Raw genomic sequence first — 27,934 nt, 5'->3', positions numbered from 1 at the left:
ACTGATCGTGGATTGATGATTAAACATAAGGAATTGTCTCTTGAATCCTTTTGGATTTCTATAAAAGAAGAATATGTGGCAATATCTAAAAAAGCTTTGAACATTTTATTACAATTTTCAACATCCTATTTATGTGAATTGGGATTTTCTACCCTCAACACAATTAATAGTAAAAAGAGAAGAATTCTTCAATGTATTGATGAGAAAATGAGAGTTTGCCTTTCAAAGATACGCCCAAACATTGAAGAAATAACTAGGGCAAATCAGGCTCATGTTTCTCATAAACACAAGAATGAAAAAGCTTAACTTTTTCACACCAGGACCTGCCAAATTTACTAAATCTTACTTAGAATGTATCTCTATATATAAAAGATAACTATTTGTCATTTTTTATTTTTTAACCCATCTTTATGAATTCTAAAATATATAACTCAAAAACGTAACATAAATATGTTTTTTAATGTCAGAATAAATTTTATTTTGTTGTATTTATTTCATTTAATTACCATAAAAGCATGCTTGGACTTTATTTTTTTCTTTAATATTTGACTTAATTATAATATATTTCTCAGAAATTTGTATATAGTGTGCCTACAATTATTTGTAGGATTTTAAATGTGCCCCTACTTCAAAAAGTTTGAGAACCACTGTATTACATTAACAAAATGATAAATAATATGATTATCTTAAGAGATGCAGAAAAGAATTTGGCAAAATCAAATATTTCTTTTAATTAAAAACTCAAATAATTAGGTCTACATGAAAAGTACCTTAACATTATTAAAGCCATATATGACAAGCCTACAGTTAAATCATGCCTAATAGTGAAAAGCTGAAGCTGGTTTTCTAATATCAGGAAAATACCAGGATACCCATTCTCACCAATTCTCTTGAACATAGTACTAGAGGTACTAGCCAAAACAATTAGGTAAGAAAAAGAAACAGATGGCATTCAAATCAAATAGGAAGAAACAAACCTGTTTTTTTTTTCAAGTGACATAATATTTTATTTAGAAAATTCTAAAGCCTATACCAAAAAAACTATTGAACTAATAAATTCAGTAAAGTTGCAGAATACAAAATCATCATACAAAAATTAGTTGCATTTTTATACATTAACAATTAACTAACAGAGAAATAAATTAAGAAGGCAATCCTATTTAAAATACCAAAACAATAATAAAATACTTAGAAATAATTTTAACAAAAAAGGTAAAAGATCTTTATATTGAAAACTATAAGACAACAATGATGAAATAAATCAAAGAAAACACCAGTAAATGAAATGATATTTCATGTTCATAGATTTTAAGAATTAATATTGTTAAAGAGCCCAGAGTACTCAAAACCATCTATATATTTGATACAATCTCTCTCAAAATTTTAATAGTATTTTTCACAGAAATAGAAAAAAAGCAGTTGTAAAATTCATATGGAACCACAAAAACTCTGAGTAGCAAATGCAACCTTGAGAAAGTACAAAGATTGAGGCATCACACTTTCTGATTTCAAATCATACTACAAGGCTATAGCAATCAAAATGTATAGGGGCATAAAAACAGATACACAAATCAATGGAACAGAAGACAGAGCCCATAATAAGTTCACACATATACAATCAATTAATTTTTGACAAAGGCACAAAGAATACAGAATAGGGAAAATATAGTATCTTCAATAAATGTTGTTGAGAAAACTGAATATTTACATGCAAATGAATGAAATGGGACACCCACTGTATAAAAATGCCCTCACAAAAATTAACTTGAAATGAATTAATGGTGAATATAAAGCATGTAATCATAAAACTTTTAGAAGAAAACATGGGGAGTGAAGTCCTTGACATTAGTTTAGCAATCATTTTTTGGATTTGATACCAAAGTAAAGGAAAAAAATAAAATAAAATAAGTGGAACTACATCTAATTAAAAAGCTTCTGCACAGCAAAACCAAACTAGCAACAAAATGAAAAGGCAACCTGTGAGTTGGGAGAAAGTATTTGCAAACCAATTACCAGATAAGGAATTAAAATCCAAATTATATAAATAACTCATAGAACTCGGTAGTGAAAAACAAATAACCTAATTGAAAAAAAAAGGGCATTCTAATTATCAAAAAAAAGAAAAAGAAAAATAAGAGATAACAAATGCTGCTGAGAACATGGAGAAAGGGAACTCTTGTTCACTGTTGTTGGGAATGTAAACTGATACAACCACAATAAAAATAGTATTGAGGTTCCTCAAGAAATCAAAAATAGAGCTAGCATATGATTCAGAAATTCCACTTTTGGTTCTATATCCAAAGGAGATAAAATCACTATCTTGAAGAGATTCCAGCATTTTCATGTTTATTTCAGCATTATTCACAATAGCCAGGATATGAAGACTGTTTCTCAATGAGCTAATGGATAAAAAAAATGATTGTTTTTATGTAGGTGTGTATGTATGTGTACATACATATATATATCAACATATGCATATTATGTATATATGTATATATTATGTATATATGGTTGATTTTATGTGTATACATATTATGTACATTTGTATAATATGTATATTTATATTATCTATATATGTATATTTTTCAGCCTTTGTAAAGAAGAAAATCCTGCCATTTGACAACATGAATAAGCCTGGAGTGCATAATGCTAAGTGAAATAAACCAGTCAGATAAATAAACAAATACTGCTTATTATCACATATATGTAGAACCAAAAAGAAAGTCAAATTCAGATTCACATGCTAAGGGCTGGAGGGTGGGGTAAATGGGGAGTGGTTGGTAAAAGGGTACAAACTCTCAGTTAAAAGATAAATAAAATCTGAAGATCTAAAATATAGCATGGTGTCCAGCTGGGTATCTCAGTGAGTTAGAATATCTTCCAGATACACCAACGTTGTGGGTTCAATCCCCAGTCAGGGCACACGCAAGAATCAACTGATGAATGCATAAATAAGTAGAACAACAAATCAATGTTTCTCTCTCTTTCTCTCACTCTATCCTTCCTCTTCCTTCTTCCTAAAATCAATATATTTTAGAAATTTAATAATAAAAAATATAAAGTATAACATAGTGGCTATAGCTGATAATACCACATTATATAATTAAAATTTGCTATGATAATCGATTTTTAAGGATACTCACCAACATTTTTAAAAAGTAACTAAGTGTGGTGATGGAAATGTTAATTACCTTAATTATGAGAATACTTTCACAATGTAGACATATACCAAATAATATCATTGTATACTTTATATATATTATACACTATATATTGTCAATTTTATGTCAATAAAACTAGAAAATAAAGAATTGTTATTTGTTTTAATTGCTATATAAAGGTATTGCAAAGCTTTAAGTTCTTTCTGTTCTCTGTGTTTAGCATAATTGTGGAAACAAGAAGGGAGGAGGGCCCTGGCCGGTTGGCTCAGTGGTAGAGCGTCGGCCTGGCGTGCAGGGGTCCCGGGTTCGATTCACGGCCAGGGCACACAGGAGAGGCACCCATCGGCTTCTCCATCCCTCCCCCTCTCCTTCTTCTCTGTCTCTCTCTTCCCCTCCTGCAGCCGAGGCTCCATTGGAGCAGAGATGGCCCGGGCGCTGGGGATGGCTCCTTGGCCTCTGCCCCAGGCACTAGAGTGGCTCTGGTCGCAACAGAGCGACGCCCTGGAGGGGCAGAGCATCGCCCCCTGGTGGGCAGAGCCTCGCCCCGGTGGGCGTGCCGGGTGGATCCCGGTCAGGTGCATGCAGGAGTCTGTCTGACTGTCTCTCCCCGTTTCCAGCTTCTGAAAAATACAAAAAAAAAAAAGGGGGGGGAGGAGGTATATTAGTCCCTTTGCTATATAAAAAATTACCATAAATCGAGAAGCTTAAAACAATACCAATTTGCTCTTACAATTTCTGTGAGTCAGGAGTCAAACATGCAGTTTAGCTGTATCTTCTGATCTGTATCTGACCGATGGATCCCACATAAATCAATACTGGCCTGGAATAAAATCACATCTGATACTCAGGATCTTCTGCCAAGTTTGCTGAGTATTGATAGAATTTAATTCCTTGTGGTTGTAATCTGAAGTTCTAATTTTTTTTTCTGCCTGTCAGTCAAATTTTGCTGCCTGTCAGCTCTCAGCTCCTAGGGGCTGCCTTCAAGTCCTAGCCATGTGGCCTTTTCACAACATAGCAATTTAATTTTGCAAAGCCAGTAGGATAATCTCTTTTCCATTTGCTACAACAGAATCTCATATAATGCACAATTACCACAAACATTACTAATGATCACATCACTTTTATCATATTCAATATAACATAACCTAATCAACTATCCTATAGTCACTACAGACTATCCCATGATATTCAGAGGTCTCACTCAGACACAAGGGAAAGAGATTTTACCTGGTATATAGTATAGGCCAGTGAGCAGGTAACTTTGGGGTCATCTTAAAGAATTGTTTACCTGCCCTGGCCAGTTGGCTCAGTGGTAGAGTGTCGGCCTGGCATGTGGAAGTCCTGGGTTCAATTCCCGGCCAGGGCACACAGGAGACGCACCCATCGGCTTCTCCACCCCTCCCCCTCTCCTTCCTCTCTGTCTCTCTCTTCCCCTCCCGCAGCCGAGGCTCCGTTGGAGCAAAGATGGCCTGGGCACTGGGGATAGCTCCTTGGCCACTGCCCCAGGCGCTAGAGTGGCTCTGGTCGCAACAGAGCGATGCTCCAGATGGGCAGGGCATCGCCCCCTGGTGGGCGTGCCGGGTGGATCCCAGTTGGGCGCATGCGGGAGTCTGTCTGACTGCCTCCCCGTTTCCAGCTTCAGAAAAATACAAAAAAAAAAAAAAAAAAAAAGAATTGCTTACCAGAGAGGTAAGAAAGAAATTATAAAAATCACCTAGAGGACTGACAAGAAAAGAATGCCAAGACAAAGCCCAAAATTAACAAGCATTTAAAAGTCAGGTAGAGAAACAGAAGTTGAAATAAAATAACTGCAAAAGAATATTAGGTTCATGGCAGTGTAGATGGAGAAAAGAGGGAAGAATGTAAATGCTTATTGGAGCTGGCATCAGTATGTCTGGTGATAGATTGGGTATAAGGTGAAAAAGAGAGAATGTACTAAGAATGACTCTTAAGTATTGTTTTTTTGGCAACTGGGTAAATGAATGGAGCATTTGTTGAGATGGAGAAAAGAAAAAAGAAATTAGGAGTAGTTGCTGAGGGCAAAATCTAGAGTTTAATTTTGGATCTGTTAATTTTGAGATGCCTGTGATACACCTTCAAGAGATGTTAAGTAGTTTAGTTGAATATCAGGTCCAGAGTTCAAAAGAGTGCTCATAAGCGGAGATATAAATTTGAGAATCACTGGCTATACATGGTATTAAAAGCCATGAGGTTAGATATATCACTCAGGAAGAGGGTCTAAAGGAATAAGAAAAGAGGGCCAAGACTGAGCCCACTCAGTTATCAAACATTTAAACATCACATAGAGGGATAGGGGATAACAAAATATGACTGAAAATGAACAGCTAATATCAGAAAACCAGGAATTCGTGTTGTCATAGAAACTACAAGAAGAAAATGTTTTAAGAAGGTGTGGTAACTGGTGTCAAATGATGCTGATGGATCTAGTCGGGTTAAAGTTACCTCTTCCACTGCATTTGTCAAAATGTATGCCATTGGTGAATTTAGCTAAAGCATTTTCAATAGAGGGGTGAGGTTACATGTAGCAGGTAATAAGAAACCAGATAGTTAAAAGTAAACAACTTTCCAAAAGCTTTAGCAAGGATATGAAAAGGGATGTTTATTGTCATGCTAAACAATTAGATATCACTTATAACAAGAAAAGTACAAATAATATATCTTTATTTTGAAATAATCTCATTATTAAAAATCACATTAATAAAAAATATGTAATGACAAAGTATTAAGTGTGAGGAAAAGCAGGATTAAAATGGGAATTATGAGCCTTACAATATAAATGTTATATATTACACATTATGTATTTCTTTACATATATAAAATGGTTATAGAAAAATTAGAATAGTATATTTATTGGCTATATATTAGTAGAGAGATGAAGTAATTTCAGATGTTTACTTACTCTTTTCTATATGGTATTTCTCAATGTTTTGAAATAAACAATATTTACATTTTTTATCAGAAAAATAAGAATGGTTACAATCAGGTAATCTCCATTTCTCTCTTATCACTAAGACACGTTCCCTGCCCCTTTCAGCCTAGTGATAGCAAGGTATTATACTATTTTTTATGATCCCCTCACTCACTCTGCCCAGGCTTTTATCAATAGTCCCCTTAATAAACTGCCCTTAAATTACCCAAATTAAGCACTTCCTTCTGAGGACTGATACATATAAATTTAAGGACTTGAGGATGTTATCATATCATAAACTTTGACCTCAATATACAGTATGTGGTTTAAATTATAAATCGTTGATAATAAAAATGTATAGTTACTACCTGACTGGTGATGGCAAAGTGGATACATAGTTGACCTAGGATCTTGAGGACTCGGGTTCGAAACTCCAAGGTTGCTGGCTTAAACACGGCTCATCCGGCCTGAGCACAGGCTCACTACCTTGAGCGCAGGGTCGCTGGCTTGAGATAGGGATTTTCAACATGATCCCATGGTCACTGGCTTCAAGCCCAATGTCACTGACTTGAGCAAGGGGTCACTGGCTTGGCTGGAGCACCTCCCCCCTAATCAAGGCACATATGAGAAGCAATCAATGAACAACTAAAGTGACATAACTTAGAGTTGATGCTTCACATCTTTCTCTCTCTCTGTCTCTGTCTCTGTCTCAATGTCTCTCTCACTAAAAAGAAAGAACAGTTACTGAAACACTTCTTTCTGTAAATATTTAGAAAATGGAAGTTTGTTTCAGGTTAAACACAAGTTTAGCTAAAGAAATATGAGTTGAGAAATCAGCTTATCCTGATTCTTTTTAATTCACTTACATGGGAAAAATCAAATTGGATATTTTATTGGTTATATGACCAATCAAGCTCTTAATAGGCTACATTATAGGAATTAGAGGGACGGTCATAGTGACAACAACCGTCTTCCATATTCCCATCCCGAGTTCTAATATAATGGTCCAGGAATTCTCCTTCCAGATGGATAAAATATAGCAATGGGAAAAAGAGTAGTAATTCATTTGGCGTCACAGCTTAGCTACTACTAGGTTCTGGATTAGTCTCTTTTATGGAAGATATGTGTTTTGTGAAAAAAGAAGGATGTACAACCAGAAGTCCTGTCCTGTTACCAAGGTACCACTTCTTATAGAAGTCATTTCTTTACCACAAGTGGCTTCTGCTCCTTGGTCCAACCCAAAAAGTTACTAAATCAGAATAAGAATTAAATTTAATAAGAATTAAATTTTTATTTTAAAAATTAAATGTACTTTTTCTATTCAGTAAAAAAAATTTTCTTTAACACAAAGAATTACACATTCTTGAAGAAAACAATTACTGGTCAATATAAAATTTTGCATTCCTCTTTTATTTTTTTTTCTCTAACCTCAATCATCCTTTTTTTAAAATTAATTTTACTAGGGTGGCCCTGGCCGGTTGGCTCAGTGGTAGAGCGTCGGCCTGGCGTGCAGAAGTCCCGGGTTCAATTCCCGGCCAGGGCACACAGGAGAAGCGCCCATCTGCTTCTCCACCCCTCCCCCTCTCCTTCCTCTCTGTCTCTCTCTTCCCCTCCCGCAGCCGAGGCTCCATTGGAGCAAAGATGGCCCGGGCGCTGGGGATGGCTCCTTGGCCACTGCCCCAGGCGCTAGAGTGGCTCTGGTCACAACAGAGCGATGCCCCGGAGGGGCAGAGCATCGCCCCCTGGTGGGCAGAGTGTCGCCCCTGGTGGGCGTGCCGGGTGGATCCCGGTCGGGCGCATGCGGGAGTCTGTCTGGCTGTCTCTCCCCATTTCCAGCTTCAGAAAAATTAAAAAAAAAATTAAAAAAAATAATTTTACTAGGGTGACATCAATAAATCAGGGAACTTAGGTTCAAAGAAAACATGTCCAGATTATCTTGTTGATCAATTATGTTGCATACCCATCACCCAAAATCAGATCGTCCTCCGTCACCTTCTATCTAGTTTTCTTTGTGCCCCTCTCCCTCCCACTTTTCCTCTCCCTCCCTCCCCCCATAACCACCACACTCTTGTCAATGTCTCTTATTCTTGTTTTTATGTCCCATCTACGTATGGAATAATGCAGTACTTGTTTTTTTTCTGATTTACTTATTTTACTCCGTATAATGTTATTAAGATCCCAACATTTTGTTATAAATGATCCGATGTCATTTCTTTTTTTTTTTTTCTTATGGCTGAGTAATATTCCATAGTGTATATGTGCCACATCTTCTTTATCCAGTCTTCTATTGAAGGGCTTTTTGGTTGTTTCCAAACCAAAGTTTTTCATAGTGTTCTACTATAATTCTTTGTATATCTATGGTATCTGTGGTGATTTCTCCTCTTTCATTTTGGATTTTGTTTATATGAGTCCTTTCTCTTTTTTCCTTGGTGAGTCTTGCCAAGGGTTTGTCAATTTGTTGATCTTTTCAAAGAACCAGCTCCTTGTTCTATTAATTTTTTCTATAGTTTTTCTGTTCTCTATTTCATTTATTTCTGCTTTGATTTTTATTATTTCCTTTCTTCAGGTGGTTTTGGGTTGTCTTTGTTCTTCTTTTTCCAGTTCCTTAAGGTGTGAAGTTAAGTGGTTCACTTGGGCTCTCTCCTGTTTGTTCATATAGGCCTGAAGTGATATGAACTTCCCTCTTATCACTGCTTTTGCTAAATCCCAGAGATTCTGATATGTCGTATTGTCATTTTCATTTGTCTGTATATATCTTTTGATCTCTGCGCTTATTTCTTCTTTGACCCATTCATTTTTTTAAAGTATGTTGTTTAGTTTCCATTTTTGTGGGGGTTTTTTCCTCTTTTTTGCAGTTGAATTCTAGTTTCAAGGCTTTATGATCAAAAAATATGCTTGGTACAACTTTGATTTTTATGAATTTGCTGATGTTATTTTTGTGGCCCAACATAAGGTCAATTCTTGAGAATGATCCATATACACTGGAGAAAAATGTATATTCTGTCACTTTGGGATGAAATATCCTGTAGATGTCTATCATATCCAGGTGCTCTAGTGTTTTGTTTAAGGCCAATATATCTTTATTGATTCTCTGTTTGGATGATCGATCTACAGCCATCAGCAGAGTATTGAGGTCTCCAAGTATGAGTGTATTTTTGTCAGTTTTTGTTTTAAGGTCAATAAGTGCTGTCCGGGAACATGGGCATCCGCTCCCGGAGTAATCTCTTGCCCACTATTCATGCTCGCCAACCAGGATATCAGGCTGGCCCCCTCTCACTCCGGGTGAGGTGCCCTGCCCACACGGAGAAGTTTGAGCATAGGGAATTTCTCTCCTGCTCACTCCCCATGCGCCGCTTTTCAGGGTGCAGGGGCAACTCCAAGACTCCTGTTTTGGCCCACACAAAGGCCTCTGACTCTGCCCCTCTGTCCAGTAACACATGTGCCCACTCCTGGGGCTCTAGGAGGAATCTCTTGCCCACTGTCTGCGCTCGCCAACCAGGAGATCGGGGCGGATGGCTGCCTCACTTGCCTTTCTTTGTCTAGATTTGGTGCATTAGCTTGTGTTGACTGGGTTGCCACAAGCACAGTTTTTCCTCAGCTTGGATGTCCGTGCCACAGCCTGGTTCGAATGTTTGTGCTGCAGCCTGGTTCTATTCACACCCTATGCCCACCTTAGTTCCTATACTCTCAGTTCCCAGTGAAAGCAGCCCTTATTTAGGTTAGTGAGGAAGGTGGAATGTTTTTCCTCCTTATTTCCTTCAGGGTTGATTATATATTTAGTCAATTTTTTGCTCGATCATACCTTCGTGTTTAGTATGGAAATTCTGGAGGCTCCACAGATAGATTTTTCTGTCTCTAGTTGAAGATCTTGCTGAATTTTGGGGGAGATTTATCAGTATCACTCCTTACAGCACCATTTCTCTGACATCACCAACATTCCTTTTTTTTAATCTAAAGACTTATAATCCATATACAGACTAAACATTTGGTATTCTTTCCTCTTCTCCTGAGGCAATTAACTGTGAAGAGAACAAAACAAAATTCTATATGTAGATTTAAAACCAAATATGAGCCTGATCAGTAGGTGGTGCAATGGATAGAGCATCAGACTGGGACACAGAGGACCCAGGTTCGAAACCCTGAGGTCACCAGCTTGAGCACAGGCTCATCTGGTTCGAGCACAGCTCACCAGCTTGAAACTAAGGTTGCTGGCTTGAGCAAGGGGTCACTCAGTTTACTGTAGCCCCCAGGTCAAGGCAGATATGAGAAAGCAATCAATGAACAACTAAGGTGCCACAACGAAGAATTGATGCTTCTCATTTCTCTCCCTTCCTGTCTGTCTATCCCTGTCTGTCCCTCTCTGTCTCTCTCTGTGTCTTTGTCACAAAAAAATAAATAAATAAAATATTTTTTAAAAACATTAAAAACAAAAGACAAAATAAAATATAATAAAATATTAAATTACTCCTCCAGATCATCTCTAAATCTAAAATATTATCTCTTCAGCTCTAGAGAACATAAGAGTTAGTCAAATTTTCTTAATGAGAATTTTCATACCTGTGTGAGTAACTTTTAGGGGGCCCTCCTAACTACAGTTTCTTCTTAGACAAATGATATATAAATCTGCTTAAAGAATTAATTGTTCCATGTATAGCAATTTGAATGAACTCTTTAAAAAAATTTATTTAGTCTGTCAGTACTTTTAAAACTTTTTATTTAACTTTATATAAATTATTATTTTGACAGAAATATGAAAAAAATACAAGTTCTACTTTGAAATGTTCTAATTATACAGAGGCAGAAATGCTCAAGCAGGAAAAGCTATTGAAAATGGATATTCAGCAACTTGAAAGTCTATTAAAATTCTTTATTAAAAAAAGAATGAAGTTTTTAAATGCCAAGAGAAAAATGCTCAGAAATATTCTCCAGGAACAAATTATGAACTTGCTGAGAAAGAACTTTAAAAAGATATCCGTAACCCTTCTAACCACTCTGACTATAGATCATGGATGACTGCCGACCATTTCCATAAATATATCCACCATAAGTTTCTATAAAAAGAGAATGAGTTAAGCTCTATTTATGAAATATTGCTACCCTTTCCAGAATAAACCCACCTGCCTGCCTCTCCATCCTACAAAAGTGAGCATTTGAAAAGAAGGTGAAAGGAGACCTGGCTTGAACCAGATTTTTTGCTCTCAGACTGTGGGATCTATGGTATAGCTATGGTCTGCATCTGACCTCAAAATGCAAGTGTTTCTTGACTATTTTGTCCACAATAACAGCACCTCACAAGTGATGAGCTTCAGAACTTGCTTGCTTTAAATAGCCCCATGGTGTCAAGCAGGTTAAAAAATCCCCACATCTGCTATCCCTGAAATTTATGACCTAATATGCACACAAAAGCATGCTTAAAGAAGTTGAGATAAAAATATATATCCTTATGAAATGAAGACTTCTAAAATAATCTTTCTTTAAGGGATTGAATGAATAAGAAACTAAAGTTCTAACTCAGCTAAACAATTAACTCCTTGTATTGGACATGTTCAGCTATTGCTGAGGTCAAAGCTCTCTGTGGACTAAAGAAGCTACTGCACACTCAAATGGAGCATAGCACATGACTCTGGAGATTCATTCTAAAAGTATGACTTGTCAGCTCTAGCATTACAAGGCATTAAAACCCAAGCACTGCTCTCTGACGATAATATTGTTCCTAACTACTTGGCACCAGGAGTCACATTAAAAACCACCATCAGCAATAAAGGCAGGTGGAGGGAATGGGAGCCCTATTCTCCTGAATTTCAAGGTGCTGTTATGCTATATTGCATTCAGTGCACGGCTAGATCTTTTTAAGCATGAAGCCCAGGGGCTCAAGGGAAAATTTGATGATACATTGAGAATACTGGAAAGCATCCTCACCTCAACTCTAAATGTAAGTTTTCTGCTTCAGTCATACAAACGAATAGCTCTACAACTACACTTCAGTTTTGCATTCTGTTGTTTTAAAAGAGCTATGCAAAAATAATTCTTTCCAAAGGCAGTTTTATATAGAATACCAAATCGATTAACAGAGATTAATGTAAAAGAAGGTCAACTTATAGCAGAGATTCCAAGGATATATTAACTGAAATCAAGTATATCAATACAAACTAAATACTGATGTTGCATCAAATAATAAATTTCTGGCCCTGGCCGGTTGGCTCAGGGGTAGAGCGTCGGCCTGGCGTGCGGGGGGACCCGGGTTCGATTCCCGGCCAGGGCACATAGGAGAAGCACCCATTTGCTTCTCCACCCCCCCTCCTTCCTCTCTGTCTCTCTCTTCCCCTCTCGCAGCCAAGGCTCCATTGGAGCAAAGATGGCCCGGGCGCTGGGGATGGCTCCTTGGCCTCTGCCCCAGGCGCTAGAGTGGCTCTGGTCCCGGCAGAGCGACGCCCCAGAGGGGCAGAGCATCGCCCCCTGGTGGGCAGAGCTTCGCCCCTGGTGGGCGTGCCGGGTGGATCCCGGTTGGGCGCATGCGGGAGTCTGTCTGACTGTCTCTCCTCGTTTCCAGCTTCAGAAAAAAAATACAAAGAAAAAAAAAAGTACATTACAAATAATAAATTTCTAAATTTCTGAAAGGGGGATTTGACTAAGATTGTTTAAATCAGAAAATGTACACATACCTGAAGGGAGGGAGGAGGCTAGTTCTATGTGTATATTTATGGATTGTAAATATATAGAGCTTCCCCCAAGTCTGCCTCTGAAAGTTTTTTTAATAAGAGCCAAAGCTAGCCTGACCAGATGGTTGTGCAGTGGATAGAGCATCAGGCTGAGATGCTGAGAATCCAGGTTTGAAACCTCCGAGGTCACCGGCGCTGGCTTGAGCCCAAAGGTTGCTGGCTTGAGCAAGGGGTCATTCACTCTGTTGGAGTCCCTGGTCAAGGCACAGATGAGAAAGCAATCAATGAACAACTAAGATGTTGCAATGAAGAATTGATGCTTCTCATCTCTCTGCCTTCCTACTGTCTGTCCTTCTCTCTCTCTTTCTCTCAATTAAAAAAAAAGAGGTAAAGCTATTCTACAAATATGCAATCTAATGTACAAAATTTTTAAATGCCAAGAGAAAAATGCTCAGAAATATTCTCCAGGAACAAATCAGAGAAGAAAAACATTGATTTAATTGTACAATAAGCTTATGAGATTTTGGTGTGTGTCTCTGTGTATGTGTGTGTGTATCTGTGTGTGTTTCAGAATAAACCCGGATAAGTGGGCAGAAGGAAGAAAACATGTAGGTTCTAAATATCTTTAAAAAGGAAGAAATAGGAGACACAAGTAAAAAAGATGGAAGATGCTGAAAATAAACTTTGCTTATTTTACAATTTTGTCAAGGTTCAATTTTATCATAGTAAAGTATCTAAAAATACATTAACATGCTAAATAATAATAATAATCTGTGTTTATGCATATTATTAAAATATCAAACCAGCATGTGAGTTTCTAACATATAACAACAACAACAACAAAAAAGGATATGGGGGAAAAATAATTTTCAAACCAATTTATGTTCTTGTCAGAAAGCAAATTTCCCAGTAAGCACATAGCCTCAATAATATTGAGTTGCATTAGCAACACTGTCAATTTTTATGAATGATCATGAAGTAAATACTTAACTTCTATTTTCAGTCAGGTAAATATCAATTATATTGTAACACTTAATGGAACTTTAAAGAATGACTACATACTTGGTGATTGACAAGAAGAAATTTCAAAAGACATGGATACTTCCCATGAGAGAGAATTCTGATGAAACTTGGAGAAAGAGAGAGGACAAGATGGGAGACACTGACAGTCAGTAGGTAATCAATGCCTTTTTTTCCCTACACTAACCACCACTTGCTTAAAACCATGCAGACCATTTGTGTTTCTTTTTAAATTATCTTTAATTATAATTTTATAATACTAAAAATTATAGTAATTCTTATTAACTTCAAATAAAGAAATATTTAAAGAACTATGGATGGCACTGAAAACAATCTATTAATGTTTGACCATGTGCCAGGTATGGTGCTAAGCAATTCATAAGCATTACTTTCTCAATAAAAAATTTTTGAGTATGGTATGCAGAATAATGGTCTCCCAAAGATATCCACATACTAACACTCAGAACCTGTGAATATGTTAGCTTACACAACAAAGGAATTAAAGTTGCAGATAAAATTAAGGTTGTCAGTTGACCCTGAGTTATCCAGGTGGTTCAAATGTAATTACAAAGGTCCTTATGAGTGAAAAAATGGAGGCAGAAGAGTGACAGATTTGATATGAAGATGCTACACTGCTGAGTTTGAAGGTAGAGGAAGGAGCTATGAGCCAAGGAATTGTGGAAGGTCTCTAGAAGCTAGAAAAGGTGAGGAAATGGAGTCTCTCCTAGAGCTGCCAGAAGAAACACAACCCTGCTGACAACTTCATTTCAGCCTAGTAAGACCCACTTCTGATTTCTCACATCTGGAACTATAAGAGTATAAATCTATGTTGTTTTAAGCCACTAAGTTTGTGGTAATTTGTTACAGAAGCAATAGGAAACTAAATACATTGACTATCCCATTATTTTATTTAATGTTCATAAAATTCTATGAATTAATTATTATTGATATATGTTTTTAATTTTATTTTTAAAATTACATTTAAAGGGGTGACATTGATCAATAAGAGTGCTTAGGTTTCAGGTAAACATTTCTATATTATTGATATTTTACTGATGAAAGAATAAATCAGACAGTCTAGTTAATTTGCCCAAATTTACTCAGCTAGCAGGTAGCTGAACCAAGATTCAAAACTACTCCAATTCCAAAGTCTACTCACTTAATTACTACACAATACGTTTTCTCTTGTGGGTTGATACTACCATAAATTCAACATTCCAACTTCTTACCATGTATTTATTCCAATAGAAGAGTTCATCACTAGGGTCTCAATCTTTATCAACACATGAAGCAGTTGGTGCAAACTGTCGCCCTTCCAACTCAGAGTGAATGAGAAGATGGTATAAAACAAGATGGAGACAAAAAACAGAAGCAAGACTAGGAATTTTAAACATGTAGTTGGGAATGAAGCAGGGAGGACTCTGACAGCTGCCAATGACAAGCAGACTCCATGAATGACAACAGAGCTTTTAGTAATTGGTTTCTACCAATTCAATCCACTAACACCACTTTTCAGTGACAGACTCAAACAGTCCCATTTCCAGTGACTTGTTAGACAGATACAATGTGACATTTGGGCAAAACTATAGAGATTTCTCTATGAAAGAACAGTAAAGTATATTGCATTTTATGTAATTAATCATTTAAAGTATGATTTTTTTCCCCTCCTGATTGTTATTGATTTTCATGGAAATATCCGTTGACATGAATCCACTCAGATGTTCCCACTTAGAGTCTCAAGATTTCACTCCTTCCCAATGAATTCTTTTTTGCTTAGAAGACTGGGCAAGACTACAATTTACCTTGTAATTCTGCAATTAAATTTTGTGCCTGATTTTCATGAAACTGTAAAAAATAATAGATTCTATTAAGAAGCTCTCTGGTTCTCCGAAAATGACTTTGGCTGAGAGTTTAAACGTCTGAGTTTAAATTTCTTCTGTTAGTACTCCCCTGCATTCAAAGGAAGTCACCCTACACCACAATGCTTATAGTCATTATTACTGCCATAATTATCAGCAGCTACTAATGCACTTATTTACTAGGCATTTCAACACAATCAGCAATGGCAGATGAAAATTTGATTAATCCTGATAACACTGCATACCATGGATTACTAACATTCCATTATACATTTTCACAGACCTCAGCACTATATTTAAGCTGAACTACAACCAGACTAATCATCAAATCTCAGCTTCAAGGTTCTATTTTCTGAGAATACCAATTTTAGATCAGGAAACAGTCAGGAGACAGAAACTATATCAGTTATTGAAACAGAGAGAATCTAATAAAAACATTAATCATTTATTAGAATTTTAAAAAGCCAAAAAGGAATGCCTAGAAATCATGGAGATAGTTATCACAAGGAAGAGCTACTACCCTCAACAGCTAGGGGAGCAAAGGGAAGAAATGATGAGGACTAAAACTGAGGTGTTCAGAGGAGGGACCTCAGACTGCTGAGGAGGTAGCACTGCCCAACTGGCACTGAATCTCTGAGTGATCATGATGCAGTTGGTTCTGCCAAGGTTCTAAAAACTGCAATCTGGTATCAACTGCGGCTATTGGATGGAACTGCTAAAGTGAAGAGGTTTTGCTGAAGAGATGACGAAAAGAGAAGAGAAAGCCAGAGTGGTGTGTGTCTCCTCTCCCTCTCCACCCTTGAAGGCTCCCTCTGCTGCCCTTACTTCTATATTCTAAGAGCCAGCCAGTGTCCCAAACCAAACCTGGTTTTCAGCATCCCAGCTCCATTTGAGAGGTTGTTCATATATGACCAATACATGATGTAACATTTGTTCATCCATCCATTCATTCATTCATTTGCCAGGTATTTTTTTTTAATACCTACTATATTCCAGGCACTTGTAAGCACTGAACAAAAAACAGTCTTTGCTTTGATGGAGCTGAAATTTTGGTAAGAAGAGACGGACAGTGAACAGATAATAAATATTTAATATTTCAGGTGGTAAAAAGTGCTTTGAAGGAAAATAAATCAGAGTAGGGGATAGAAAGGAACAGGACTGAAGGTAATATAGATAGAAGCAATACAGAGAAAACATGGAGAGGGAAGCCATACTGCCAGGGTGTGAATCCTAGATCTGCCTATTACAAACTCTACAATATTAGGCTAGTACTTCAAATCTCTGCACTTCAGTTAATTTCTTTGTCAAATAGAGATAATAACAATAATAAAAGCATCAACCTTAAGAGATGGCATAATGATTAAATATGTGAATATTTTAAAGTGCTTAAAAACATAATGTTTTATTGTTAAAGAGTGGTATCATTTAATGGCAAAGGCTACATAGATTTGGGTGTGGAGAAGTGGTTAAGATTAAAGAAGAGATGAAGATTGTTGAAGCAACAAAGAGTAACAAGGAAGACACTGGCCTCATCTCCAGGCCAGCAGTATGAAGGACATAAAGAGAAAATAACCCTCTGGGAAGGAGGCCAAGTTAGATGAAAAATACGGTAGCCACATTCAGAAAAGAGGCTGAGGATCTGTGCTACAGATGAAAATGGAAACAATTTAGTGAAAGCGGTTAGAGAGGTGTGCAAGAAGGAGTTATCATTTACTACCTCACTTTTACCTAAAGTAAAAACACACCTGATTATAATGATAATAGTTCCCTGGTGGGCAGAACACCAAAATATTTATCATGAACAATAGCATTATATATTTCTATAACACTTTCCAGTTTACAAAATATATTCACATCCATGCTTTTATTTGTTGCTCATAATAAAACTGAAACTGGAAGACAACATACTTTCACAATGAAAGCACAAACACAGGCAATCCTACCATAAATCCAATAACTCCCTAATATTTGACAACTGCTAAGAGAATGAATATATCTACAGAAAGCTAAACTGGGCTTTGGAGAAAACATATTATAGACACCTGAATGTTTTCACATTATATATGGTATATATGTGTGAAACTTTAAATGGGCTTTAAGCTGATGTATGAATCTAAATAAAAATGGCTCTTTGGTGGAGCAATAGTCTAATTCAGGGGTCGGGAAACTTTTTGGCTGAGAAAGCCATGAATGCCACATATTTTAAAATGTAATTCCATGAAAGCATACAATGACCCATGTACATTACGCATTATCCAATAAAAATTTGGTGTTGTCCCCGAGGACAGCTGTGATTGACGCCAGCCACACACAACCATGAACATGAGCGGTAGGAAATGAATAGATTGTAATACATGAGTATGTTTTATATTTTTAACATTATTATTTTTTTATTAAATATCTGTCTGCAAGCCAGATGCAGCCATCAAAAGAGCCACATCTGGCTCGCAAGCCATAGGTTCCTGACCCCTGGTCTAATTAAACCACAAATTACCTTGGCAGATAGTGCAAACCATCACCAATGGTCCAAATATGGCTGCTTCTCTGAAGTCCTGTTGTATTGGAAAACAGCTCCTAAAATATGGGCATTTTGCACACCTAAACTTCCTGAAGTGGCAAGGTGACTCAGGCCAAGGAGGTCTGTCCACTGCCTTCCTGCCCAGTGACACTCCTGGCATAACTTCAAGGGACTTATAGGATCCCAATACATTCCTCATATATAGACTGGGTAGAATGCAATAGTACCTAAAAATAACTTTTTAGGATAACAGAATCAGAATTTGTTTTCTAGAGTGACATAGGATGTTTAAAGAATCCTTCTCTGCTCTCTGACTTTACTGATTTAAACAATGAAATAAAGTGAAGTTAGTGACTTGCTCAAGGGCACACAGAATCACAGCTTTTAGTAGCAGAAATGATGCTAAATTCTGGTTTCCTGGAGACAAGTCCAAACATTCTCTTTTAGTTCTGTATGCTACCCTCTCTTAGGATTACTGGGAGAATTATAAAGCAATGGCAAACAGTCTGGAATCAAAATGGACACAGAAAAAATATATTATAAAAATATAGTGGGGAGGACAGAAGATGTGTGACTAACCTCATAGAAGGGACAATGATGGCACATTAGTGTGTTTAATAGTTGTATAGATGGCACATAAGATGAAAACATATTTTATACAATTCTCAAATAACGTGGCTTAAAAGAATTTATCTTCCATACTTATAATTCTACCTTCAGCCTCTGTGTTCAAACTAATCTGTAAACACCTTAAAGACAACAACTCTGTATTCCAAGTCTTTAAATTCTCTTGACCTAGCACAAGGCTGGACACACAACAGTTACTCAGTAACTGCTTCCTTTATAGCTGATTATAATGCCTACTAAAATACTCACCCATAGAATGTGCAAATTATTTTAAAACTTTTCTTTTTGGTATAGCAAATAACATTTAGAGCTGTTCTAAAGTACTCTACAGATGTCTTGGTTTTCTTACTCAATTTCAACTGTAAATTATATGTGCTCTTTTATATAGAAAAACAGCTTGTTTTATTCAGTCAGCCATTTTTTGACAAAATCCACAAGTCAAAATTATGATTTAGTTGATATAAAGTAACACATTTGAAGTTAGGAAGCTTTGTTTGATGAAAGACTTAAATAAAGGTTATTCTACATAAAATGCCACATGAAGCAATTTAACTGACTTTAAAAAGCAAGAATGGGGAGAGAATATGTGTAACAAATTATATACAAATGAAACATTTCTGGTTTCTATGGTAACCAACATAAGTGAATACATTTTTGGAAAATGGACAAGCAAAGTGTGTGAGATGTAAATTTATGAGCAAAAGAAAAAACAAAACAAGGAACCTGACTAATGGTGGTACAGTACATAAAGCATCAATCAACCCAGAACCCTGAGGTTGCTGGCTCTAAGTTCAGGCCATTAGTGCAGGGTCACTTGTTTGAGCTTGGGATTGTCTACATGGTCCCAGAAGATCACCAACTTGAGCCCCAAGGTCACTGGTTTGAACAAGGGGACACTGGCATGGCCTGTCAAGGCATGTATAAGAAGCTCATTGCACAACTCAAGTGAAAGCAACTAGGAATTGATGCTTCTCATCCTCCCTCACCTCTCAGCCTTCCTTTCTCTCTCTCTCTCTCTCTCTCTCTCTCTCTCTCTCTCACTTCTTTCTCTCTCTCTCAAAAAATAAAAAAATAGGAAACAATCCAATTCTTATGGTATGTAAAGAACTGCAAACTTTTCCCTTGAAAAGAATTGTAAATTTAAAAAAATAGGCCCTAGCCAGTTGGCTCAGTGGTAGAGCATTCACCCAGTGTGTGGAAGTCCTGGGTTCAATTCCCAGCCAGGGCACACAGGAGAAGAGTCCATATGCTTCTCCACCCTTTACCCTTTCCTTCCTCTCTGTCTCTCTCTTCCCCTCCTGCAGGCAAGGCTTCATGGGAGCAGAGTTGGCCTGGGTGCTGAAGATGGCTCTGTGGTCTCTGCTTCAGGTGCTAGAATGGCTCCCCACAATGGAGCAACGCCCCGGATGGGCAGAGCATCGCTCCCTGGTGGGCTTGCCAGGTGGATCCCCACAGGGCACATGAGGAAGTCTGTCTCTGCCTCCACACTTCTCACTTCAGAAAAATTAATTAATTAAATAAATAAATAGATAAATAAATAAAAATCCCTGTGGCTAACAGAAGATTTTATTCTTAATTCATTGTTTTGTTCGGGATACTTGTCTACTACACAAACATTTATCAATTAGAAATATTTTTATTGTTCACTGAATCAGTTAATATAATTCAGGTCATGATTCTCTAAAAATGCCTTTTTTTTAATCAGGGTGTGATAAGTTGACTCCAAGGATAAGAACACTCAACATGATGACATTAAAAATTAAAATATCAATAATAAATGAATAAAACAGTGAAATGTATATGATTTTCTGTTTTTTTTTCAGAAAGGTAATAAATTCGCATTGTTAAAAAGACTACACTAAATGTATGTTTTCAGTTTTTTAGATGAAGACAAGAGGACTATGTGAAGCTATCTTCAGGGGCAAAGCAAAAATCAATGCCCAGATGCCCTGATGCTTTTCTGACTAGTGCATGCTTAGCCAACTCAGTATAATAAAAGAGAGTCAGAGATTATATATTTCATAACACTTAAACAAACATTTTACTTTCAAAGTGAATGATGGCTGAGGTAAGACATTTATCTGAAGAAGAATCTTCTTATAATCACATAAAAGTTACAGTGATGAAAAGAGTTGACCAGTTTTAACATTTCATGAGAAATGGTCATAAACAGGAGAAAATTTCACAGTGTGCATTGGGAAATACTTTCATTTAATACTTGTATCATTAATATCATAGAAATATCTATAGATCAGTCAGTCCATGCCTCTGAGCATATTCAGTTTGTATTTCAGCACACCAATTCTCTTACTCCATGTGTCTATATTTCAATGCTTTAAAACAGGGGTTGGGAACCGTTTTGGCTGAGAGAGCCATGAATGCCACATATTTTAAAATGTAATTCCGTGAGAGCCATACAACGACCCGTGTATGTTACGCATTATCCAATAAAAATTTGGTGTTGTCCTGGAGGACAGCTGTGATTGGCTCCAGCCACCTGCAACCATGAACATGAGTGGTAGGAAATGAATGGATTGTAATACATGAGAATGTTTTATATTTTTAATGTTATTATTTTTTTATTAAAGATTTGCGAGCCAGATGCAGCCATCAAAAGAGCCACATCTGGCTCGTGAGCCATAGGTTCCCGACCCCTGCTTTAAAAGGAAGGAGTTGGCCTGACCAGGCAGTGGCGCAGTGGATAGAGCGTTGGACTGGGATGTGGAAGGACCCAGGTTCAAGACCCGGAGGTCGCCAGCTTGAGCGCAGGCTCATCTGGCTTGAGCAAAAAGCTCACCAGCTTGGACCCAGGGTCGCTGGCTCCAGCAAGGGGTTACTCAGTCTGCTGAAGGCCCGTGGTCAAGGCACATATGAGAAAGCAATCAATGAACAACTAAGAAGTCGCAACGCGCAATGAAAAACTAATGATTGATGCTTCTCATCTGTCTCCATTCCTGTCTGTCTGTCCCTGTCTATTCCTCTGACTCTCTCTCTCTGTCTCTGTAAAAAAATAAATAAATAATAAATAAATAAAAGGAAGGGGTTGTATTTAAATAGCACTTGTATATTGCATCAGCTTGATGAACTGATGCTGCTTTGTTTGTCAGCCTCAGATTATAAAACACCTCCTACATCATTCACCAGACTTTTTGTACATGTCAGTCTGTCCACAACACTTATGTCATTAGAGTTTCTAAGGATGTCATTGTCAGTCATTTATTTTATTCTCAAATTATGCCACTGACAGAGGCTATATACAAGACAATAAGATCAAAGTCTAAACAATTCATCCTTGCAAAAAGGCTTTTATAAATTATTTATTCAAAAACAAATAAAGATGCTAGAAATGCAAGAATGAGTACAAAGTCCTGTTGTCCAGGCTGTATTTCATACTAGTGAGAGAAAAAAACAAATAGTACTATCAATGTTGTGATTATATAAGAATTCATTAACAATTCAAGAGAAAACCTACAATGCAAACAAATTTTTAAAATGTATTTTTAATGCCCACTACTTTGTTTTGAAATATTTCTAGATCTGAAATTCCTAATTTTCCAAAAGCAAGATTCGTGGGAAATTGCCACAATGCTCTAAAAGTCTAATATATGCCATGTTTAGAACAATTTCAAACACATGTGAAGCAATACTGTTAAGTTGACTTTCATGAAGTATTTTCTTGAATTACTGAGCCTTTTTCTAGTGCTTAAAGAACATATAAGATGTTATGTTTAAATTTCATACAACTAAAAAATTTGGATATACAATACAATAATAATCATTAATGTATATCAGATCTAGAAAGTTTATATTTTTTCTTCAATAAATATAATACTGGAAAAGAAATTTTCTTGACTTACATGATCATCTAAAATTTTAGTGTTCCAAAGATAATAATGTTACCAACAAGTTTAGGTTCTTGCCTCCTGATAGAAAAGAATTTAGACTAGGGACACTGATAAAAGCAAGACAGATATATTGAGGCTATGCAGAGGTCAAGACCCTGAGATAAGGTCCCAGGGTCTGCACCAGATGTGGGGCTCAGGGATTTTTATGGCTTGAGGACATAGAAGTTGCTGGAGTTAGCCAACCTGGCAGTATTTTAGCAGGCTTCTTCTGTTTTGAAACACAATGTGTGGGTACATGAACACTGATGTCCAGGTGTATGTCAGCAAAGCAAAGCATTCCGGGATTGTGCAGCACTTATTAAGCGATCCAGGAAGGAACTCAGTAAGATGCTTATTGGGTTTGTCTCTGTGATTTGTGGCTTGGCTTTAGATCTAAAAAAGAAACTTAGGAGAAGTCAGGTTAGTTCCTGGACCATTCTCTTATAACTGCCTATTGATAACTGCCGTAGTACTGGCAGGGCTTACCTCAGTGAGGTAATTTGCTCTGTGGAGATCTACTCGATGGAGCAATTTTGGGGAACATTTTATTCTACCTGTTTCAACATTACCAAATGTGTTGTATTATGGAAGAGTACAAATGTTTCTGGGAGGCACCAGAAGCCTTATCCACACTGAACAACTATGAAGTCCACCTGCATTTAGTCCTCCCTCCATATAGTTTCCCAGTTAAACACCATCTCTCCAATCTGCCTTCCAGGCAAACCAATTGACTCAAACTGTCTCCTAGCTAGCTCTAGGAAAGACATTATGTTTGGTATCTACAATAACATACCTGATAACATACATTTGAAATGTAAGAATAACATCCTTTGAATTACGAGAATAATCTTTTCCAGACTCCTCAAGGAGCAGCCACCACACTAAAGCAGAGCCCTCAAATCCCCTCATTGTTATTGATATCATGATCATTATTAACTGTTAACAACCCCGTACATGCTTCTGTAAAAGAAGTATGTGTCTGTTTTACTGTTTATGCAATGCCGAAGATTTCCCTGCTTTGCTTTCTCCTGCCTCTCTAATCTATCACCAGTGGATTTTATGCAACCCCCTCACATCTTCCCCTTTGACTTTGAAGTATAAAATAAGTGGTAAAAATGCCATTTTCTGGAGTATTTTCCCAATCCATTGAAATTTTGCCCCTTGGCAATTGTCAGTTTGGCTCAAATAAACTCATAAAAAAATCCTTATAAGTTTGGATGTTCCTTACATTGACAAAATATAAGCATGATTTACAAAAATATTCACTGCTCTCAATTCCATTCATATTAAGGATATAAAGAGATTTTGAATTGAAATATAAGGAAGAAAGCACTTCTTTAAAGAGAACTGAAGCTGCGTTGTGAATTTCACTCTCCACAAGGAGGAAGGAAATGAGCTTTCATCTCAGTTAAAGCGATTTCAACTAGGTGACTCAAAGGACTTCACATGTGTTCTCTTGCCATTGGGGGAACTTTACTTCTGAGTTGCATATGACTGGCACTCCCAGAAAATGTATAACTATTTCTGTTCAATAACAAAGAAAAGAACCAGCTAGCCTTCGGTTATTTTAGGACCTGTTCAAAAAAGCACCTGGAAGGCAAATAGATCACAGTAAACAGAACCTAGAGTTATGTCTGGATTACATGGGCTGAGAAAGAAGGGAATAACCAGGTGTCAAATAGCTGCATTGTCCTCTGTAAGGAAATATGTCTTAGGTGAGATATTCCTAGCACTTGTTACAGTAATATAATGTTATAGTAATTAAATATATAGAAATATAGAAAAATATAGAAGATATATAGAAATAAATTAGTATATAATATTAAAAACCATTAAGGCAAGTGAATAAGGCTACACCTTCTGGGTGAGAGCTAATCTAATGTGTAGAGATATGATAGTCAAGATCATGCTTTCCACGCAGGGCCCAGTTAGTGTGTGTGTGAAATTACACATAGACAAAAAGAGCTCCCTGAGAGGAACTCCCTAAAATCTTAGATTCAGAATTGTCTTGATGTGACAATTCTGTAGATAAACATAAAAAAATTTTTATATAAATTAACATAAAAAGAAGCTCCCTGCAAGGAACTCCCCAAAAGTTGCTTGATGTGATAATTCCATAAATTAAAACCTATTAGAAAGCGTATGCCAAAAAGGATTCTTAACCTAAGGAGGTCCCAGCTGCAGTCAGTCGTCCAGACTCTATCCTTGAACGTGGACTGTCTCCATGCCACCTTGACCAAAGACAGCCAAGAGGGGCATGCTAATGGGGACCCATTAAGCTGTACCCACACATACCATAGGATTTGTGAGTCATAAATTGCCTGGGTGATTCTTGCAACTAACTTGTGTGTCAATCGTGTCTTTCCTCTGGTGGCCGTTGGTCTCAGCACTGATAAGTAGAATCCTCATGGTTGCCTCAAAAATAGTCTTGAAGAGGCAGCCAGCCTTGCTGTTAAGCAGAAGGGTTCCACTGTGCGGGAAGTCAATTCGGGGATGCCTGATCAACGTAGAGTTCAGGCTCTACTGGGACACTCCTACAAAAAAACAAACTTACTTTTAAACATCTGCTGAACCCAACAGAGAATGAGACCAGGATGAAAATGCCAATCAAAAAAGAATCCAGCTACTCTTCTATTTTCACCCTCCCTAGAGGACCTAAAACATTCATAAAATGAGAAAGGAGGAATAAAAATGCTAAGCAGGAGAAGCATCAACTTGAAATCAAGTTTGAATATTTGATTGTTATGGGTAACAGGAAACAATCATTGCAAAATTGAGACCACTTGTGAAATTTAGTGACTATTAAACTTTTATATTACCTAAGGGATACCAGATAAGTTGTAAGGTCTGTCCCAGTTTTCATCCAAGAACAAGGGAAGAACCAGCTTCATGTTTTAGATTTAAAGGAAGGTCAAGACAAGAGAGTCAAAAAAAAGGTGGTCTGATGACTCTGTCCCACAGATTACTCTTGTTCAACAAAAAGATTATACACGAACCTATGAAAGAGAAAAACCACCACAATAAAAATGTAAACTTTATATATATAAGGCTAAATCTTAATTCTGCTATGTAGAAACATAGCAAAATGAGTAAGAAAATAATAATTTTTTCTATAAGCTGTATAAACATGTAGGATAACTATGGTTTTATACAAAAAGATAATTGAAATAAAAATAAAAGCAAAGCTTATTATGGGTTTTTTTAAAGCTTGTCATTGTGTCCATTTAAGTTGTTATTTTATTTTAGCAACTCTTTTCTTTTTAGTGTAAACATTTTGAAGTAAGCAATATTTCATAATCTATCCAAAAACAAACAAAAAGAATCACAATGCAATGACTAAGTTTGATTTTCCAAAATGATTGGGTTCATTATAGGCAAGAAAATACAATGTAAAGATATTTGGAATTATCACATTATGTATTACAGCCATTTATTTGTGGAAATGGAGCATAAAATAAACTATTTAGTTCATTAGCTTAAGTAAGAGAGCATTGTTCAAGCATGTTGTCTATTAATCATTGATAACCAGTCTTTTGCGTGCAGACATGCATGACTGTAAACATAGATAAATAATGTAGACTTCTCTTCATGAAAAGCAGAATGTATGCAACTTTTATATGTGATTTATTGTAGTGCCCTTGGCACAGCCCACAGGAAGAGTTTGGAATGAAGATTAATTGAATAGCATATTTCTATAGTTTTTAGAAAATGGATTTGACTGTTCAAATATCCTCCTTATTCCCCCTTTTCTGTTATGTTACCTAAAATGAAATATGTCAAAAGACATTTGTGTAACCAGTTAAAGCTCTGATTCATTCTGGAACCAATGTGCACTCCCTGTTCTTAATAAAATCTTATAACAAATTACTGATTTCCTGTCAGGAATCATCTCTTGATAAACACTCTAAATACTTGTAGTAATAGTGAATAGGAAGAAATCAAAAGGAAATCTTGTAGAGAGGGTATGTATTTAAAACACTGTTTTCCTTAGTATTAAATTATTCACAGTAGGATGATTATATGTTACAGGTAGACACAGTGAGTAATGTTTCTCGTTTCTTGAGGTTACCAATCAGACCAACCTATAATAGTAACTTACTTTCCAAATATTATTTCAAATCTTTTTTTTTTTTTTTGTATTTTTCTGAAGTTGGAAACGGGGAGGCAGTCAGACAGACTCCCGTATGTGCCCAACCGGGATCCACCCGGCATGCCCACCAGGGGGCGTTGCTCTGCCCATCTGGGGCATTGCTCTGTTGCAACCAGAGCCATTCTAGCGCCTGAGGCAGAGGCCATGGAGCCATCCCCAGTGCCTGGGCCATCTTTGCTCCAATGGAGCCTTGGCTGCGGGAGGGGAAGAGAGAGACAGAGAGGAGGAGAGAGGGAGGATGGAGAAGCAGATGGGCACCTCTCCTGTGTGCCCTGGCCGGAAATCGAACCCAGGACTCCTGCACGCCAGGCCGACGCTCTACCACTGAGCCAACTGACCAGGGCCTAATATTATTTCAAATCTTAATAGCAAAAGTTTTAAAATCTGTTTTTTAACTAGCAGCATTATTCAAAATAGTAGCAATATGAAAATGCCAAATGTTCTTATGACACTTGAAAGAATAAAATATCACACAAAGGAGTACACGGACAATGAGAAAGGACACGTCACATTTCAATAATGTAGATGAATTCAAACATAATAAATAAAACAAGCAAGCCAAAATAATGTATACTGTATAATTTCATTTATATCAGGTACAAAAACACAACAAAACTAAAATGTGCTGTTAGAGGTTAAGATGTGGTTACCTTTGATATAGGCAACAGTGATTGGGATAATTAGTGACTAATATGAAAAAAGCTTTCAGGGGAGCTTGTAGTTTATCTCTTGAGCTAAGTGTCAGCTGAATGGATATACTAAGTTAGTGAAAATTCAGAGATCAGTGTTTGCTTACATATTACACCTCAAAAAAATTATAAACATAATTCTACTTGGATGAAGAATGGAAACTGTAAGTACTTTCCTATTAAAAGCCAGAAAATCTAAGTAAGACAGGCAGGGACACAGGTACCCCCCTTAGACGACAATAGTGAGTACAGAAAGCTGAGGGCAGCAGCAATAGAAAGACCCATGTCATCTGAAGGCAGCACTCAAAGCTGAGATACAGGTAGGGAAATATCAAAACAGATATAAAAGCTAAAAAATGGGCAGTTGTTACTAATGGAATAAGATAATACTTATTGTTAAAATTTACTCTCTGATAGTTAAGAAATGCTTGTAATTGA

General features: G+C 36.8%; 1 long non-coding RNA gene across 1 annotated transcript in view; it reads right to left on the bottom strand.

Moving 5' to 3' along the window:
- Window positions 1–1,155: 1,155 nt before the first annotated feature.
- Window positions 1,156–27,934, bottom strand: part of LOC136335106 (uncharacterized) — a 63,716-nt gene continuing 36,937 nt past the window's right edge. Inside the window, exon 3 of the long non-coding RNA XR_010731268.1 lies at window positions 1,156–3,781. This is a non-coding gene — a long non-coding RNA (uncharacterized lncRNA). The remainder of the gene's footprint in view (window positions 3,782–27,934) is intronic.

Source organism: Saccopteryx bilineata, chromosome 4 (assembly GCF_036850765.1).
Source record: "Saccopteryx bilineata isolate mSacBil1 chromosome 4, mSacBil1_pri_phased_curated, whole genome shotgun sequence".
Taxonomy (NCBI): Eukaryota; Metazoa; Chordata; class Mammalia; order Chiroptera; family Emballonuridae; genus Saccopteryx; species Saccopteryx bilineata.
This window is presented reverse-complemented; position numbering and strand designations above follow the sequence as displayed.